This window comes from Chrysemys picta, chromosome 2 (genome assembly GCF_011386835.1).
Source record: "Chrysemys picta bellii isolate R12L10 chromosome 2, ASM1138683v2, whole genome shotgun sequence".
Lineage (NCBI taxonomy): Eukaryota > Metazoa > Chordata > Testudines > Emydidae > Chrysemys > Chrysemys picta.
The window spans coordinates 254678331-254696909 of NC_088792.1; the positions used below are offsets into that span (position 1 = coordinate 254678331).

An 18579-nucleotide genomic window follows, 5' to 3' on the forward strand; every position below is an offset into this window, starting at 1 on the left:
TCAACAGAATTATTTACAAAGTTCTTAGCTGTAGAAACCTCACTACAAGTGATGTGAACCAGAAAGACAGTGGAGATGTCTATCAGATCAGGTTGAGTTTGTATGTTTGGCAATTAAAAATTTACTTTTAACCTCAGCACATTTGGTTTGGAATCAGTGACACCAATACGGAACACCAGAGTACTGTTTACATAGATACTATGCACAATGCAATAACGTTTTAAACACTCCAGGAATATCCTGGACTTGACAGCTAGCCGGTGTCCTAGGGAGGAGCCCATGAACCCAATCTTCAGACCGCAGGCAGCAGTTACAACAAAACAACACTGGGAAGACTAGCTCAAATCTTCGTTTTATTAAATTTGGTGTAGTTCTGGAATCTTTTCAGGGACTGATGGACAAAAGAGAGGACAAATTATAACAGGAGTTAAAAAGATGGAAAATAAGAAATGACCGCAATGGAAGTGAGCCTAGCACACCTCTACCTCGATATAACGCTGTCCTTAGGAGCCAAAAAAAAAATAAAAAAAAAAAATCTTACTGCGTTTTAGGTGAAACCACCTTATATCGAACTTGCTTTGATCCACCAGTATGCGTAGCACCCCTCCCCCCCCGGCCCCGAGCGCTGCTTTACTGCATTATATCTGAATTCATGTTGCGTTATATCAAGGTAGAGGTGTACTACAATTTAAGGCAAAACTAGTGTTTGACTGTTCAAGAGGTGTCCCTCTATGTGTGTTCCACTGTAGGTGACTTCACAGCAGTATCTCCCATGGAGGGCTGGGACTTTGAAGTGGAGTCTGTTACTACAGAGTACTGTAGAGTCCAAGATGGCATCAAAGGCCAAATCTCCAGTGATTGCATACTGTTCTGTGAAAGTGTGAACAGAGGCCCAAGTCGCACTTCCACAGATTTCCAAAATAGGGCCATTTTTAAGGAATGCCACCACGGTAAAAATTGTGGAGTGCATAAGGATTCCGGACACAGGCAACAGTTTGCGCCCCTGATAACAGTGATTAATGCAACCCAAAACCCATTTGGATAGTCTGAGCTAATATGCACATTGGAAGACAATCCCAACCACACACATAAAATGATGGGGTCTAAATTAGCTGTTACCACTCAGGAAAGATCGTGGAGTCATTGTGGATAGTTCTCTGAAAACATCCACTCAATGTACAGCAGCTGTCAAAAAAGTGACCAGAGTGTTGGGAATCATTAAGAAAGGGACAGATAATAAGACAGAAAATATCATATTGCCTCTATACAAATCCAAGAAGGTTGGTGGCGATCGGACATTAAAATAGTGAATGCTAGTGAAAATGAGGTAGGATCAGTGTCTAAAATAGGGAAAGAACAAGTTAAAAATTACTTCGACAAGTTAGAGGTCTTCAAATCACCAGGGCCTGATGATATGCATCCTAGAATACTCAAGGAGCTGATGGAGGAGATATCTGAGCCATTAGCAATTATCTTTGAAGAGTCACGGAAGATGGGAGACATTCCAGAAAACTGGAAAAGGGCCCTATATTTGCCCATCTATAAAAAGGGAAATAAGGACAAGCTAGGGAATTACAGACCAGTCATCTTAACTTCTGTACTCAGAAAGATAATGGAGCAAATAATTAAATCAATTTGCAAACACCTAGAAGACAAAACTAAGGTGATAAGTAACAGCATGGATTTCTCAAAAACAAACTGTGTCAAACCAACCTGATGGCTTTCTTTACCAGGGTAACAAGCCTTGTGGATAGAGGGGGAAATCAGTAGATGTGGTAGATCTTGACTTTAGTAAGGCTTTTGATACTGTCTCGCATGACCTTCTCATAAACAAAATTAGGAAATACAACCTAGATGGAGCCTCTATGAAGATGGGTGCATAACTGGTTGGAAAATCATTCCCAGAGAGTAGTTATCAGTGGTTCACAGTCATGCTGGAAGGGCATAATGAGTGGGGTCCCGCAGAGATCGGTTCTGTTCAATATCTTCATCAAGGATTTAGATAATGGCATAGAGAGTACATTTATAAAGTTTGTGGACAATACCAAGCTGGGAGGGGTTGCAAGTGCTTTGGAGGATAGGATTAAAATTCAAAATGATCTGGACAAACTGGAGAAATGGTCTGAAGTAAACAGGATGAAATTCAATAAGGACAAATGCAAAGTACTCCATTTAGGAAGGAACAATCAGTTGCATACATACAAAATGGGAAATGACTGCCTAGGAAGGAGTACTGCAGAAAGATCTGGGTGTCATAGTGGATCACAAGCTAAATATGAGTCAACAGTGTAACACTGTTGCAAAAAAATAATTCTAGGATGTATTAACAGGAGTATTGTAAGCAAGGCACGATAAATAATTCTTCTGCTCTAATCCGCACTCATTAGGCCTCAGTATTTTGACCAGTACTGGGTGCCACATTTCAGGAAAGATGTGGACAAATTAGAGAAAGTCCAGAGAAGCGCAACAAAAATGATTAAAGGTCTAGAATACATGACCTATGAGGGAAGATAGTTTGGAGAAGAGAAGACTGAGGGGGAACATGATAGTTTTCAAGTACATAAAAAGGTTACAAAGAAGAGGGAGAAAAATTGTTGTTCTTAACCTCTGAAGATAGGACAAGAAACAATGGGCTTAAATTGCAGCAAGGGCTGTTTAGGTTGGACATTAGGAAAAACTTCCTATCAGAATGGTTAAGCACTGGAATAAATTGCCTATGAAGGGTGGTGGAATCTCAAATCATTGGGGATTTTTAAGAGCAGGTTGGACAAACACCTGTCAGAGTTGGTCTAGACAATACTTAGTCCTGCCCTGAGTGCAGGGGACTGGACCAGATGACCTCTCAAGGTCCCTTCCAGTTCTGATTTCTATGGTATGCCCACATCTTGAAATACTGCATGCAGATGTGGTCGCCTCATCTCAAAAAAAGATATATTGGAATTGGAATAGGAAAAGGTTCCAAAAATGGCAACAACAACAACAATTAGGGGTATGGAACTGGGACTTTTCAGCTTTGAAAAGAGACGGGGGGGCGGGGGGAGAGAGAATATGATTGAGGTCTATAAAATTATGATTGGTGTAGAGAAATACATAAGGAAGTGTTATTTACTCATAACAGTGGGGTCACCAAATGAAATTAACAGGCATCAGGTTTAAAACAAACAAAAGGAAGTATTTTTTCATACAATGCAGTCAACCTGTGGAACTCCTTGCCAGAGGATGTTGTGAAGTCCAAGACTAGAACAGTGTTCAAAAAAGAACTAGATATGTTCATGGAGGATAGATCCATCAATGGCTATTAGGCAGGATGGGCAGGGATGGTTCTCCTAGCCTCTGTTTGCCAGAAGCTGGGAATGAGCAACAGGATGGATCACTTGATTACCTGTTCTGTTCATTCCCTCTGGGGCACCTGGCATTGGCCACTGTCAAAGACAGGATCCTGGGCTAGATGGACCTTTGGTCTGACCCAGTATGGCCGCTCTTATGTTCTTATGGTATTGTGGAGCCTTTGGATCTTTCCGCAAGTGAAAGGAAGAGTTTAAAGGACTGGCGTCTCTAGGTGGTGCAGCAGAGCTCACAGCAGAGGCACCCTGATGTTTTTGGGTACTGTACTTCGGAGCTGCTGGTACCAAGATGGTCAATCACACTACAGAACCCCTCTGGCTGGCCAACTCAGTGTTGGGGTTTGGAGCCCCTTTTTCCACAAGCTTTTATGGGGGGAAATCTGTTTTTCCACAATTCTACCCCCTTTGAAGTTGAAGGCTCTGGAGGTGATCCAGGGTCAGCACCAGAGCCCTCTGGAGGGTGAAGTGCCTTCTCCATAAGGAGGAGTTTTAACTTCAGCCCCTGGCTCTTGCAAGATGGCAGAGGGAGGCACCATACTCTAGCAGTAAGAAATGAAGAAGAAAGTTCTTTTCCTTTCTTTTCTCTTTTTTTTTTTAAACTGAAAAAAACTTAGTGTCTTCTAAATGCCGGGGGGGGGGGGGGGGGGGGGGAGAGAGAAGAGAAGAGAGAAATACCCCCAGACAGGGCAGGGAAACTGAAGTTTGTTTTCCTTCCTTCCTTGAAAAATCCCAACGGGGTAAAAAGGAAACACGCTAACTATTAAGGAAAACAAAAACAACCACTACTTATGCTAATAACAGATAAGAAAGGGACAACTGTTCGCTGAGGCCAAAGGCAGGCAAGAAGGAACTGGGGGGGGGGGGGGGGGGGGGGGGGGGGGGAGGAAGAGTGTGTTCATCTGAGCAGTGCTAGGGAGACTCGAGGCACACCATGAGGGATGGAGAGCGCATATGGGGGCTGAACTGACACTGCAACCTAAAATTTCCAATCAGAGGTGCACATACACCTATAGCGGAGCACCCACAAGGACACTACTTGAAAAAGAAGCTGCATGTTTAGACAACTGATGAAATTCAGCACAAATAGGAGCAAGAGGGCTTTTATTCATTCTCAGGTTAGTACATTAATTTTTAAATTGCTCAAATTTCCCAAAGTTTTTCTAAATTATCTGTCTAGTACTACAAAATGGGCTAGTTTTTAAAAATTAGAGTGCATCATCTCTGCTTTGAGTTAAGCTTGAGTAAAACCACTGAATTCTGAAAATGAAAACTCACTAATTACTGTAAAGGCAGGAGGCAAAAATAAAGGGACTTTTAGGAATGAGCAGTTAATTAACATTTTATATACAATTAGGCATTCTACCTTTAAAGTGTATTTAAAGAAAAAATTAAATACAGAAAATCCATCCCTTCTCCTTCACAGGTGCAGAGGCTCCTCAGGCAGTAGAACAGATGTCTATTTGTTTGGAAAAGAGGCAAGTTTCCAGGAGCTGCTCACTCCTCATGTGGCATATAGCTTTGCAGCAGCCCTACACAGCGGGCAGGCAAGTGGATTCTCTGCTGCACTGATCCTTCTATGGAGGACGATTAGAGAGAACATTGCTTCAGCTGTTGGGTTTCAGTAGCCTTGGAGGTACACATCTGTCCAACACTCAAGCTGGCTCTTCATTTTAGGATTTAGAAAAAAATCTGATTTTGTCAAGGGTTACTGTACATATGCATTTTCTAAAGCTCTCAGCCTTGGTCTAACTCTGCTCCCATTAAAGTCAACCATTGACTTCAGTGAGAGCAGAGTTAGGCCAACTGTTTCATATTTTGACAATACAGGCTAGGATTTTCAAATTTAATCAAGGTGTTGGTGATGTTTAGTATAAACCTAAATCTTTCCCTTTTATTACAGGCTAAGCTCAGTGGAGAGATTTCTTCAGATCCCTTCTCCTTCTGCCCCATAACTCAATTAGATGGAATCAAAGATGACAAGATATCTGGAGGGGGGGCAAAATGACAAACAGAGGGAGGAAATGGGTTTAGTACTTACTTTTAATCTTTTCCTGCACCTCACTCTGAACAACTTGGGCAGAAACCACCATTCCAAACTATGAAGTGAAAGTTTTGCTTGGAATGTTAAATTACCATAAGTCACACAAATGTAATGTGCTGGTAGTAACAATACCCTCCTTGCCCTACAAGTGTCACTCTTCATCAAGCTCCAGGCAATATCTTTTAAGGCAGACCCAACTACCATCAACTGAGTACTATGAAAGACAGCCACATAGCCATGTAATTGCTACCTTTGATGTACATGTTAAACCATGAAGAGCCTGGGGATGTAACAGTGGATCCCTAGATTAAAAACTTTCAATTAAAAATATATCTTAATTTAAAATACTTAAATACTGCTGTTAAAATACAAATATCTGAAAGCCAAAAAAGTTAAAATTCAGTTTTGCTTTGAAAAGCGATTCAAACCAAATATTGGTTTAGTGTAGCTGAGTGTCCATAACAAACGCCTTAGTTTACAGTGTATTTTTTAAACTGACAGCACTGGATATGCAGCCTATGTTCTAAAAAAAGCTAAGGTGGTTTCCTGCTTTGATATACATCACCATAAAAGCTAGCTGGAAAATAGAACCCCCCCCCCAAAAAAAATGTTTTTTTTTGGGGGGGGGGGGAAGAATCATCCTGAACCACAACAAAATGGTCAAAAACGCAAAAAAATTCACAGGAAAATGTTTCAAGAAAAAAAAATCCATTTTGGGATAACCAAACTGGAATTTCAGTTTCCGGTCTTCAGCTTCCTTACAAATGAAATTGACAAGCCTTACAGCTGGGCTGCCAGAGAGGCAGAGAGCCAGGGCCACAGAGCCTCCCCTCTAGCTCCAGGGGCAGAGAGGCAAAATGATAGTCTCTGCCATAGCTGGGAGAGAGGGGGAAGTTTGAGAGACCAAGTCAGGGTGCTCAGCCTTGGCACCTGTCCTGGAAAGCTTTTATCAATTTCACTCAGAGAAATTTAAATTGGCAAAAGCCTTTGAGGCCTAAAGCCAGGGAACTGTCATTTTGATTTTCCTAACAGAAAAACCAAAAGTTTTCAGCAAAGCTGAAACTTCCACAGAAAGTTTCAGTTTGGCAAACAGGACTTTTCTTGGTCAGAAAAGCATTCTGGTGTAAGTTTTCTGATGCACTGTAATCAGTATCAGGGGCTTTGCAGGCTAAGCTAGGTTCTCAGTAACAACTTTCAACTCCATTGTCTTCAGGGGAATTACAAGGGTAAAAGATTGCAAATTTAGCAAACAAGTCTTCTGATGCACTAAGAGGAAGAGAATTGATCTTACATCACTAGCTGCATTAGTTCTGCAAGGCTAACAAGTAAAAAACCGTTAAAATATTGCCACTAAAGGCAGCACATATGACCGAATATATCCGAGGAGCTATTCTGTTGAGTCAGTAAGTGCCATTAGACCAGGGCGCCATCCCAGCATCCATTAATTTTGCCAGTGTCATTTTCCAATTTGTCAGGCAGCTCAGATGAATCCCTGTGCCATGACAGTCAATACAAACAGGATGATACACATGCACTTGGAGCTGTGCCGACAGATGGATTCGGGTCTGCAGTTTCATAGGGCTTTTGATGATGCAGCAATACAGCTAAGAGAGCAGGAGGATTAAAATTAAGCAGTTTAGTTCTGCACAGCATTTATATAGAGCAGCTTTACTTGGTGGAGTGCTGCTTCTCATTTCAGCTAACTCCCAGTGACTACTGGTGGGATGAGATATTGATGGAGAACTGAGATGACCAGCAGTGGCTGCAGAACTTCACAGTGAGAAAGGCCACTTTCCTAAAGATCTGTACAGAGCTTGCCCCAGAGCTGCTGGAGCAGCAGACCACCAATATTAAGAGCTCCCCTCACCGTGGAGAAGCATGTGGCCATCACCTTCTGGAAGCTAACCCTCCCTGATTGCAAACAGGTCAGTAGTTAACCAGTTTGATGTTGGCAGTTCAACTGTTGGGGCTGTTCTGATGAAGTTTCCAATGCTATGAGGGTGCTGCTGTGCCATGTAATGAATCTTGGCAAGGCACAGGAGTTTGATGACTTTGCATAGATGGGGCTCCTGCATTGCATAGGGGCTATCAATGGGATCCACCTGCTTATTTTTTGCCCCTCCCACACCAAAACAAAGATTATCAACAGGAAGGGGCATTTCTCCATGCTGCTGCAGGACCTGGTTGATAACCATGGAAGAACCATCTGTATTCATGTGCAGGGGGCTGTAGGTCCATAAGTGCCAGGATATTTAGAAATTCAGGCCTCCTTGCAGGAATAGGCAATGCAATGTTTGTTCCACAACTACTACAGACATTCACAGAGTTATGGTTCCTCCTGTCATTCTGGGAGACAGAGATTATCCTCTGCTTCTGTGGCTCAAAGTCTTTTACTGTACACTTGGACATGAAAAAGGAGTAGTTTGATTTTAGCAGGAGTAGGTATAGAATGCCAGTGGAGTGTGTCTGGAAGGAAGGATAGGCGGGTGGTGCCTTATGAAAAGGCTGGATGTTTATCATTAAGTGCCTCATCATAAGCACCTGCTATATTTTGTACATCTGTAAGAACAAAGGAGAGCCTGGAGGATGGGTGGGAGCAGGATGTGGCGAGACTTTCAAACCAGGCAGAAAGGGTGCTGCTGAACATGCCCCAAGTGGTCAAGGAAACAAGGTGAGGCACGCACTGTGCTCTTACTTTGAGGCCAGAAGTTGTTAGGGGTAAGGAGTATACTGTAACCAAGAAACAAACCAAGGTGTGTTTCATTTTATTAAGAAGTGATGGGGAGGAATATTATGCCATTTATGGATTGTGCTGTGCCTCACTGAAATTTTTCAGCCAAGCTGTACCAAAATGAATGTACTAAATTAAAGCCATCACTCCTACATTGCTTCTTTAATGAAACCAAAAACAATTAATCAAGACTGTAATACGAACTTAAGATGAATGGCCTCGGGGAAAGGCCAACCTAAGGTGTGCTCAAACACTCCTGTAGGGGATTCACTCGCTAGGGAAGAACAGTGTGCAAATGTCCTGCAAGTGAAAGGGTAGGTCCAGTAAGGGGTTCTCTATTTTGCAGGACCATTGGAAGGGTAGGGTGCAGTATTTGACCTCTAAGTAAAGGGACTCGAGCAGCTGTTTGTCTCTACACCATGTCCCTTTCCAGGGCTATATGCTCCATTTTGATCTTTGGTGGAGGGGTCGCTTTCGGAGCATTTTCCACTGCCTTCAGGGCACTCTGGTAGGATGATGGGACGATCTCGATCAGACAGAGAGAAACACACACAAGTACTTATTATTCCACACCTAATCTCCACCCCTAAAAATGTTTCTTTCCCCACACTTTGGAAATGGCATTCCCTTCTCTTCCCCCTTGGAAGGGCCCTTTGAGTTTTCCAAGTTATTGCCGCATAGAAAGGGCATCCAGTGGAAAAGCTGGTATTGGGATGGCTGCTGAACTGTAAGATGGGTATGAGAGGCTGTGCGCTTTCTGGCGAGTAGGGGACAGATTAGTAATTGCACATGCAGGCTGTCCTCTGTTGGAGGAGGTTACTCAGAGGCAAGTCAAAAGAGACATAGAAGGATCTTATTCAAAAAGGCAATAGGGAAAACTCTGAATGGATGTAGCACTGCTAATTGCCAGGACAATACCACCCTTCCACTCTACTGGTACAAAAGAAGAGGTGGTGGGGGGGAAGGGGGAGGAAAGAGAGAGAAAGAAGACATTAGCTAGATATGCAGTCCCAAGCAATCTGCTTTATTTTGCCATGTTTCAGTGGCTGTTTGCTCTGTTGCCGGGGGGCTATTTGTGGAACTGCCTACCATATTCTCTGATTTGGTGGTAATCTCACTTGAAAAACATGCAGTCCAGTTCTTCATAGTATAGCCAGGCTCTGGCAGCATGATCCATGGTCTTATTCCTTGTCTTCAAGTACTTTGATCTTTGCTTTGACCGGTTACTAGTACCAGTTCAAGGAGCAGTCCCTTGCCTTCACTTGCTCTGACATTATCTTGTACATGTCTGCATTCTGGTGACTCTTCTCCAGCAGGAACTGAACATGAAGCTCTCTTATGGCAGTCAAATCCAAGATCGCTGAAGGGGTCCACATGGAAGTATGGTGGCAGTATGTCTACTATAATAGGTATGTAAACTCACTACTACCTTGTATCAAAAAAGGGGTACACACTCCTAGCTGTCCACTAGCATTTAAACAAAGAAGTGACATCCAGTCAAGATGACAAAGCAATGGAAAGCACACAAGTACAAATAAAAGACAGCTGAATCTATAAGTGAAGCAATCCACTCTGGGATAGTAGTTGGAATAGTCAGAATAGATAGAAGTGGAATAGTTAGGACTGAGTCCACAAGAAACTTCAAGCAAACTAACTCATGGTGAAGTTACACTTGTTTTAAGGAGAATTACTTACTGCAACTTAATCACCAAATTTGGTTTAGAAATCAGTTGTGTGGATGCAATGCACTTTAAGGCAAAGTAGTTATTCTGATTTAACATCCCCATGTAGACAAAACTTAGACTAAGTGGAATTCTTGCATTTTCCTAGTTGCCTTGTGGTATACAATGCCACAGAGGAGATAGTGAGTGTGCTGATGTGCCAGAACACACCCCAATTCCCCAGCAGCCCCAGAATATCTGGCTTATATCAGTTTCACGCTACTATTCTCACAAAAGCAATCCATAAACAGTGCTAAACTAGCCATGCTTGGATGAGTTCTCACTCCTGGATTTCTATGGTACAACAACAGTGGAGTAATTTTTGAGGATGAAGGAAGTAGGGAAAGGGAGAAGAGAAGACAAACTCAGAACTAAACCCTTTCCCACATGAAGACTGGTAGTGCTAGGGAAGATTTCCTCTTACAGAGAAGTGCCGAAATTTTTACCTAAGGTATTTCAGTTTTAAATAACTTTAAAAAAATCCTTTCCACTTCCCTCAAGTTTGCCAGTTCATCTTGCTACAGGAGTCTATCACAGGAGGCAGCAAACAGACCTGAAAACATGAGTTTGAGGAAGGGCATGTGAGTTATTTTTTCCTTCTCCCTCTTAATAGGAGCTTAGGAGGGAAGGCTATGACAGCTACAGAAGCAGCAGAGGTAGTGACTCAAAAATGAGTGGATATGGAAGCTGCAGAGAGAATACCTGAAAGATGCTTTGTTTGTATGTATGAAGTAGCACCTGAATGATCTGATGGAAGAGAAGATCACATCCCATCACAGGCCATTGGGCATATTTACTGCTAGTAGTCAAAGATCAATTAATTGCTAAAATTAGGCTATCCCATCATACCATCCCCTCCATAAACTTATCGAGCATAGACTTGAAGCCAGATACGTCTTTTGCCCCCACTGTTCCCCTTGGAAGGCTGTTCCAGAACTTCACTCCTCTGATGGTCAGACACCTTTGTCTAATTTCAAGTCTAAACTTCCTAATGGCCAGTTTACATTCATTTGTTCTTATGTTCACATTGGTATTGAGCTTAAATAATTCCTCTCCCTCCCTGGTATTTATCCCTCTGATATAGAGAGCAATCTTATCTCCCCTCAGCCTTCTTTTGGTTAGGCTAAACAAACCGAGCTCTTTGGGTCTCCTTTCATAAGACAGGAGTACTTGTGGCACCTTAGAGACTAACAAATTTATTAGAGCATAAGCTTTCGTGGACTACAGCCCACTTCTTCGGATGCTGTAGTCCACGAAAGCTTATGCTCTAATAAATTTGTTAGTCTCTAAGGTGCCACAAGTACTCCTGTTCTTTTTGCGGATACAGACTAACACGGCTGCTACTCTGAAACCTTTCATAAGACAGGTTTTCCATTCCTAAGATCCTAGTAGCCCTTCTCTGTACCTGTTCCAGTTTGAATCCATCCTTCTTAAATATGGGAGACCAGAACTGCACACAATATTCCAAATGAGGCTTCACCAGTGCCTTGTATAATGGTACTAACACCTTCTTATCTCTACTGGAAATACCTCGCCTGATGCATCCCAAGACCGCATTAGCTTTTTTCAGAGCCATATCACACTGGTGGCTCATAGTCATCCTGTGATCGACCAGTACTCCAAGGTCCTTCTCCTCGTCTGTTACTTCGAACTGATGAGTCCCTAGCTTATAACAAAAAATTCTTGTTATTAATCCCTAAATGCGTGACCTTGCACTTTTCACTATTAAGTTTCATCCTATTGCTATTAGTCCAGTTTACAAGGTTATCCAGATCTTCCTGTATGATATCCCAGTCCTTCTCTGTATTGGCAATACCTCCCAGCTTTGTGTCATCCACAAACTTTATTAGCACACTCCCACTTTTTGTGCCACGGTCAGTAATAAAAAGATTAAATAAGATTAGTCCCCAAACCGATCCCCGAAGAACTCCACTAGTAACCTCCCTCCAGCCTGACAGTTCACCTTTCAGTATGACCCGTTGTAGTCTCCCCTTTATCCAGTTCCTTATCCACCTTTCAATTTTCATATTGAGCCCCATCTTTTCCAATTTAATAATTCCCCACGTGGAACCATATCAAATGCCTTACTGAAATCAAGGTAAATTAGATCCACTGCATTTCCTTTGTCTAAAAAAAAAAAAAATCTGTTACCTTCTCAAAGAAGGAGATCAGGTTGGTTTGGCATGATCTACCTTTTGTAAAACCATGTTGTATTTTGTCCCAATTACCACTGACCTCAATGTCCTTAACTACTTTCTCCTTCAAAATTTTTTTCCAAGACCTTGCGTACTACAGATGTCAAACTAACAGGCCTGTAGTTACCCGGACCACTTTTCTTTCCCCCTTCTTAAAAATAGGAACTATTTTAACAATTCTCCAGTCATACAGTACAACCTCCGAGTTTACAGATTCATTAAAAATTCTTGCTAACGGGCTTGCAATTTCATGTGCCAGTTCCTTTAACGTTCTCGGATGAAGATTATCTGGGGCTCCCGATTTAGTCCCATTAAGCTGTTAGAGTTTGGCTTCTACCACGGATGTGGTAACATCTACCTCCATATCCTCATTCCCATTTGTCATCCTACCATTATCCCTAAGCTCCTCATTAAAGACTGAGGTAAAGTATGTGTTTAGATATTGGGCCATGCCTAGATTACCCTGAACCTCCACTCCATCCTCAGGGATGTAGACTGAGGCTGAAGAGAGTCCTAGTGGGAGCAGGAAAGAATCCACTGATTGTCCTTCCCATGGGAAGGAATGTGAGAGCAAGATTCTTGTTGGGACACATCAAGAGAGACTATGCCAGGCTGGGGAAGCTGCTTAAAGAAACAGTCTCAGGTGATCTTCATTGGGATTCTACATGTTGCTAGAGGAGGACAGAAAGGGAGAGAAGATTATGAAGATCAACTGTGGCTCAGGAAGTGGTGCTATAAGAAGGGATTGTGGATGTTAGACCACAGAGGCATTCATGGACAGACTGTTCGCATGGGACACACTCCACCGGAGTAGGGCAGGAAATAGACTTCTCGGATGGAGGTTGACAACTGATTAAAAGAGCTTTAAACTAGGAACTCAGAGGAGACAATTAGAGACGGTGATGTAATTAAATTACTGAGTTAAAATACTGAGTGAGGAAAATACTGATTAAAATACAACAATTGAGAAAGGAGCAGAGGGTAGGAGAATGGACAACAAAATAAAAAGATACTGTCATTGGTACTGGCACTAACAGTGAGGTAGGAGATGCTGGAAGTAAAATGACTACTAAATCAGGTTAGAAATATGGGTTAAACCAAACAGAAACAATCACGATGTCTGTACACCAATGCAAGGAGCCTGGGTAACAAAATGGAGGAGCTAGAACTACTGAAGAAGTTATTATATGGCTATTATAGGGATAATAGAAACATGGTGGAATAATAGTCAAGACTCGATTACAGGTATGAAGCATAGGCACTGTTCAGGAAAGAAAAGTAAAGGTGGTGGAGTAGCATAGTATATATTAATGACGAGGTAGATTATAAAGAAATTAGAAGTGATGGAACAGAAAACAATCTGTTCAGGTCAAAGTCACTTTGGGGAAGAAATATAAGAGGTTCCACTGGGATAACACTTGAGGTTTGCTACAGACCCCATGATCTGATTTGGATATGGATAGAGACCTCTAATATTTTTAACCGATATTCCTGGATGCGATAGCTGACATTTTTTCCCACTAAATAGTCACGGAACTAAGAAAAGGTGACGCTATTTTATATTTAATAAGCAGCAAGGACCTCATAGAAGAACTGGTTGCAGAGGACAACCTTCATTTGCAAATTTGACACCATCAGATCAGGATTAAACAAAGACTGTGAATGGCTATCCAACTACAGAAGCAGTTTCTCCTCTTGGTGTTCACACCTCAACTGCTAGCAGAGCACCTCACCCTCCCTGATTGAGCTAACCTCATTATCTCCATACTGATTTATACCTGCCTCTGGAGATTTCCATTACTTGCATCTGAAGAAGTGAGGTTCTTACCCACGAAAGCTTATGCTCCCAATACTTCTGTTAGTCTCAAAGGTGCCACAGGACCCTCTGTTGCTTTTTACAGATTCCGACTAACACGGCTACCCCTCTGATACTCAACCTTGGTTTGAGTGATTCCTGAGTCAATTCAGTTTAAACTAAAAGGAAGGATAAACAGGTCTGCAACTAGGGCCCTTGATTTCAAAACTTAAAAAAAAAAAAATGAAGGCAATTAGTTAGGGAAGTGGACTGGACTGAAGAAATCAAGGATCTGAATGTGGAAGAGGCTTCGAATTACTTAGTCAAAGTTGAAGATAGTATCTGGAGCCTGCATCCCAAGCAAGGGGAAAAATTCATAAGGCAGGGTTGTGGACCAAACTGGATGAACAAGCACCAGATTATTGAGAGAAAGCAAGAAACCTACAAGGAATGGAAGGAGGGATGGATCAGCAAGGAAAGCTATTTCTTGGAGGTCAGAAAGCGTAGAGAAAAAGTGAGAACTGCCAAAAGCCAAGCAAAGTTGGACTTTGCAAAAGGAATTAAAACCAATAGTAAAAGGTTATTTTAGCCATATAAAGAAAACAATGAAAAAAGTAGGACCACTAAACACAGAGATGGGGTGGAGATTAAAGGTAATGTAGGTATGGTCTATCACTTAAATACTTTGCCTCTGTTTTTAATAAGAATAATGTGGCACTTGGGGACAGTGGCAGGGTGGCTAATGGGAATGAGGATATAGAAGTAGAAATTACCATAGATGGAAGCCAAACAGTTTAATGGGACCAAACTGGGCAGGCCAGATAATCTCCATCCAATGTTATTAGAAGTGGCAGCACATGAAATTGCAAGCCTAATAGCAAGGATCTTTAATGAATCCATAAACTTGTACCTATGACTGGAGGAACTGCAAATACAATGCCTGCATTTAAGAAAGGGAAAAAAGTGATCTTGGAAACTGCATATAGTTGGGGTCAAAGTAATAAGCCTGTAAGGTCTTAGAACAAATTTTGAAAGAGTAATTAAAGACGGAAACAAACAGTAATTGGGATGAAATGTGTGTTTAAAAAGGTAAATCATGCCAGACAAACTTGCTCTCTCTTTAAAATAAGATTTCCTAGACAAAGGAAATGCAGTAGATCTTATCTACCTAGATTTCAGTAAAGGATTTGATCCAGTTCGACCTAGAAAACTAGTTATATTGAAGAAGATGGAGATTAATACGAGAATCAAAAGGTGGCTAAGGAATGGTTAAAGGGGAGACTACAATAGATCATGCAGAAAGGTGAAATGTCAAGCTGGAGGGAGGTTACTAGTGGAATTCCTCAAGGAACTATCTTGGGACCAAATCCTATAAACATTTTAATTCATGTCCTTGCAACAAAAATTGGGCGTGTGCTAATAAAATCTGCGGATGAGACAGTTGGGAGGTATTGCCAATATAGAGGAAAACTGGAATATCATACAGGATGTTTTGGATAATCTTGAAAACTGGAGTAATAGAAATAGGGTGATATTTAATAGTGCAAAGTGAAAGGTCATGCACTTATGGCTAACAAGAATTTTTCTATAAGCTGGGGACATGTTAGTCCGAAGAGACAGGAGGAGGAGGAGGAGGAAGAGAAGGAGAAAGACCTGGGTGTATTGGTCAATCACAGGATAAGTACGAGCCACCAATGTGATGCAGTTGTGAAAAAAACTAATATGCTCCTAGGATTCATCAGGAGCGGTATTTCCAGAGGAGACAGGAAAGTTATTATACAAGGCACTGATGAGACCTAATCCAGAATATTGTGTGCAATTCTGGTCTCCCATGTTTAAGAAAGATTAATTCAAGTTGGAACAGGTGCAGAAAAGGGCTACTAGGATGACCATGGGAATGAAGAACCTACTTCACAAGAGGAGACTTAAGGAGCATAACTTGTTTAGCCTAACAAAATGAAGGCTGAGAGGAGATATGATTGCTTTCTATAAATAAATCAGAGGGATAAACATCAGCAAGGGAGAAGAGTTATTTAAGTTAAGGGCCAATGTTGGCACAAGAACAAACAGATATAAACTGGCCATCAACAAGTTTAGGACTGAAATTAGACAAAGGTTTCTAATGAGCAGAGGAGTGCAGCTCTAGAACAGCTTTCCAAGGGGAGCAGCAGGAGCAAAAAACCTAACTTATTTCAATACGAAGCTTGCTAAGTTTATGAAGGGAATGGCAAGATGAAGTAGACCGCAACGGCACTTGGCCCATCCAAGACTGCTAGTAGCAAATATCTGCATTGGCCGGAGATGGGACATTAGATGGCAAAGGCTCTGAATTACGAGAGAATATTCTTTCCCGGGTATCTGGCTAGTGGGTCTCACATATGCTCAGGGTCTTATGATCATCATATTCAGGGACAGGAAGGAATCCACCCCCCTCTCATCCCTAGTCAGACTAGCAGAGACCTGGGGGGTGGGTATGTGTGATTGGGGGGGGTTCAACTTCCTCTGCAGCATGGGGCACAGGTCACTTCTTGGTTTGAACTAGATTAAATGGTTGATTCTCTGTAACTTGAAATCTTTAAATCAAGATGTGACAATTTCTATAAAGCCCCATAACCTCTGGCTGAGTTACTGGAGTGGGTCGGTGAGGTTCTGTGGCCTGCGATGAGCAGGAGGTCAGGTTAGACAAGCATGATGGTCACTTCTGGCCTTAAAGTCTATAGGAATACATCACTCTGGGATGTCACCAATATCAAAAAATCAGAGGTTAATAGAAACCACTGGTCCCACAGGTTTCTGGAAAGTTATAAAAGTCTGATTCCTCCTCTCCTCTCCCTCCCCGCCCGCCCCCTTCTCACAACATCTGCTGGCAAAGTTACTCCCTGATTACCCTTTCTTCAGTAGTCTAATCAGTGGGAACGCTGAGCTGTTTATGTTTATGTTTAGCTCAGTTCGTTTTCTGGTTTTGCAGTTGAGCTGTAGCTCTACAACTGGGCATGTGAGGAGTGAAGCCAAAAATAACCTTACTACAGATCAGTTCTTATGGACCATACATATAGTAAAACTTACAGTCGACTATCTAATAAATCATAAGTGACTACATCCATTATGCATCATAAGAAAAAAATCTGACTGCAAGAACTTAAAGGAATAAATTCGTTAAGTGGTTTCAGCTCTGCTCACCGGACAAAACTACAATCAGGATTTAAAGTCAATACCTGAATAGGGATTTCTGAACAGTAACTGAAGAACCCAAGACTTTCAAATATCCAAAGCTTAGGTTAAATCAATTGTTTACGTTTTGCCCAAGTTTCTCCCATAATTCTTTGGCCACTAAAATTTACTGAAGATTGAGAGGTGCTCAGATACTACAGCAATGGGAACCATATAAATACATGAGACAGACCTTATAAATTTAACCAAGTGCACTCAGTCATTATGCATTATTACATGCGTTATTTAACTTAAGTAGTATCCATTGAAAGCCTTTAGTCTAGGGTTTAAAATCAATTCTAAGGTTGCATTTTTAAAAGATTATAAAAATGGCTTGGATGAAAGCTGCAGTCTGAGTGGGAGAAGAGACTTCATTGGAAGAAAATTACATGTTTCAATTCACATCAGGACTACAAAGTTTCTTCAACAAGATCGCTGTAATAGCCAAGCACTTTTAAAAATTATTCATATGAAAATGTAAGATTTAAATTGAATAATCTTTAATTTTAAATTATCTTATTAAAAGTGGTTGATGGGATCGGAGAAGGCAAGAGCTGTAAAATTCAGACAGCTTTGAACCACTGCTTCTTTCACCTGACAGAGGTGGGTCTGGCTAAAAGTTAAATGGCTTCCCCACTGCCTACTAATTCCCTTCATCTCTCCATTCAGCTGGATCTGGCAGCAAACAAAGCAGATTTTCTAAAGTAGATCAAACCATATTTGCTAGCCCAGATATGCTGTTCAGCAGGAGCATGGCTTGAAAGACCAAGGCAAAGCTAAGCAAGAGAATGGGATCATAGTAGTTTCAAAGGAAAACAGCTCAAGCAGGTCCTCCTTTGCCACCATCAGCTGGGAGAGAAAGAAGAAAAACGGGAGCGAAGCAGGTTTAATGGGAACATAAACACACCCTCAGACATAAGCAGATTTTTATGTGTGTCTGTGTGACAGAGATTAATAATTATGCTTAAATGCTTAATTGACTTTTTCCTCAATAAACCATTTTATAAGTGGAACAAACTCCCAAGGTGCACATTAATCAGCTAATTTAAGCACATCTTGGCTGTGTTTGAGGGACTGCTGTGCTTCAGCACACCCAAGATGTGCGTATATTGGCTGATTAACACTTGTGTGCTGTTGCTTGCATCACTAGTAAATTAAGCTTTTATCTCCTTAAACTCGTATAATCATACTACTTGAAGAGTAACAGCTCCTACCACAAAACAGACATCACTATAAACAATACATCCAGGGACACATCTAGTTTGTTCCTCTTAAGCTCTATGATAAACCAATTTTCACTATTCCCTATGCCATGTCTGCTAATTCACCAGTAAAAAAGGAGGCGGCTTAAACATTAAAACATTTTGGCTAGTAGCTTTTGTAACTGATCAACTTAAAGGGATATCTATCCAGTTTTCAAAATGAATTTAAAATTTTATACTACACCCGCCCCCAAGTCCCTCTGACAATTCTTCTGATTCTGCAGTGACATTTTCCCCATCATTTTAAATGTACTTCCTTTATCCTTTCTGTGAAAGGCCC

General features: G+C 41.5%; 1 protein-coding gene across 14 annotated transcripts in view; it reads right to left on the reverse strand.

Annotated features, from left to right (window-relative positions):
* The window catches only part of AZIN1 (antizyme inhibitor 1), a 71405-nt gene that overhangs the window by 43963 nt on the left and 8863 nt on the right, over nucleotides 1–18579 (reverse strand). For 2 of the 14 annotated variants that reach the window (XM_065581958.1, XM_065581962.1), the window contains exon 3: nucleotides 11368–11499. The gene's annotated coding sequence lies outside the window, so the exon portion shown is untranslated. 14 annotated transcript variants of the gene reach the window in all.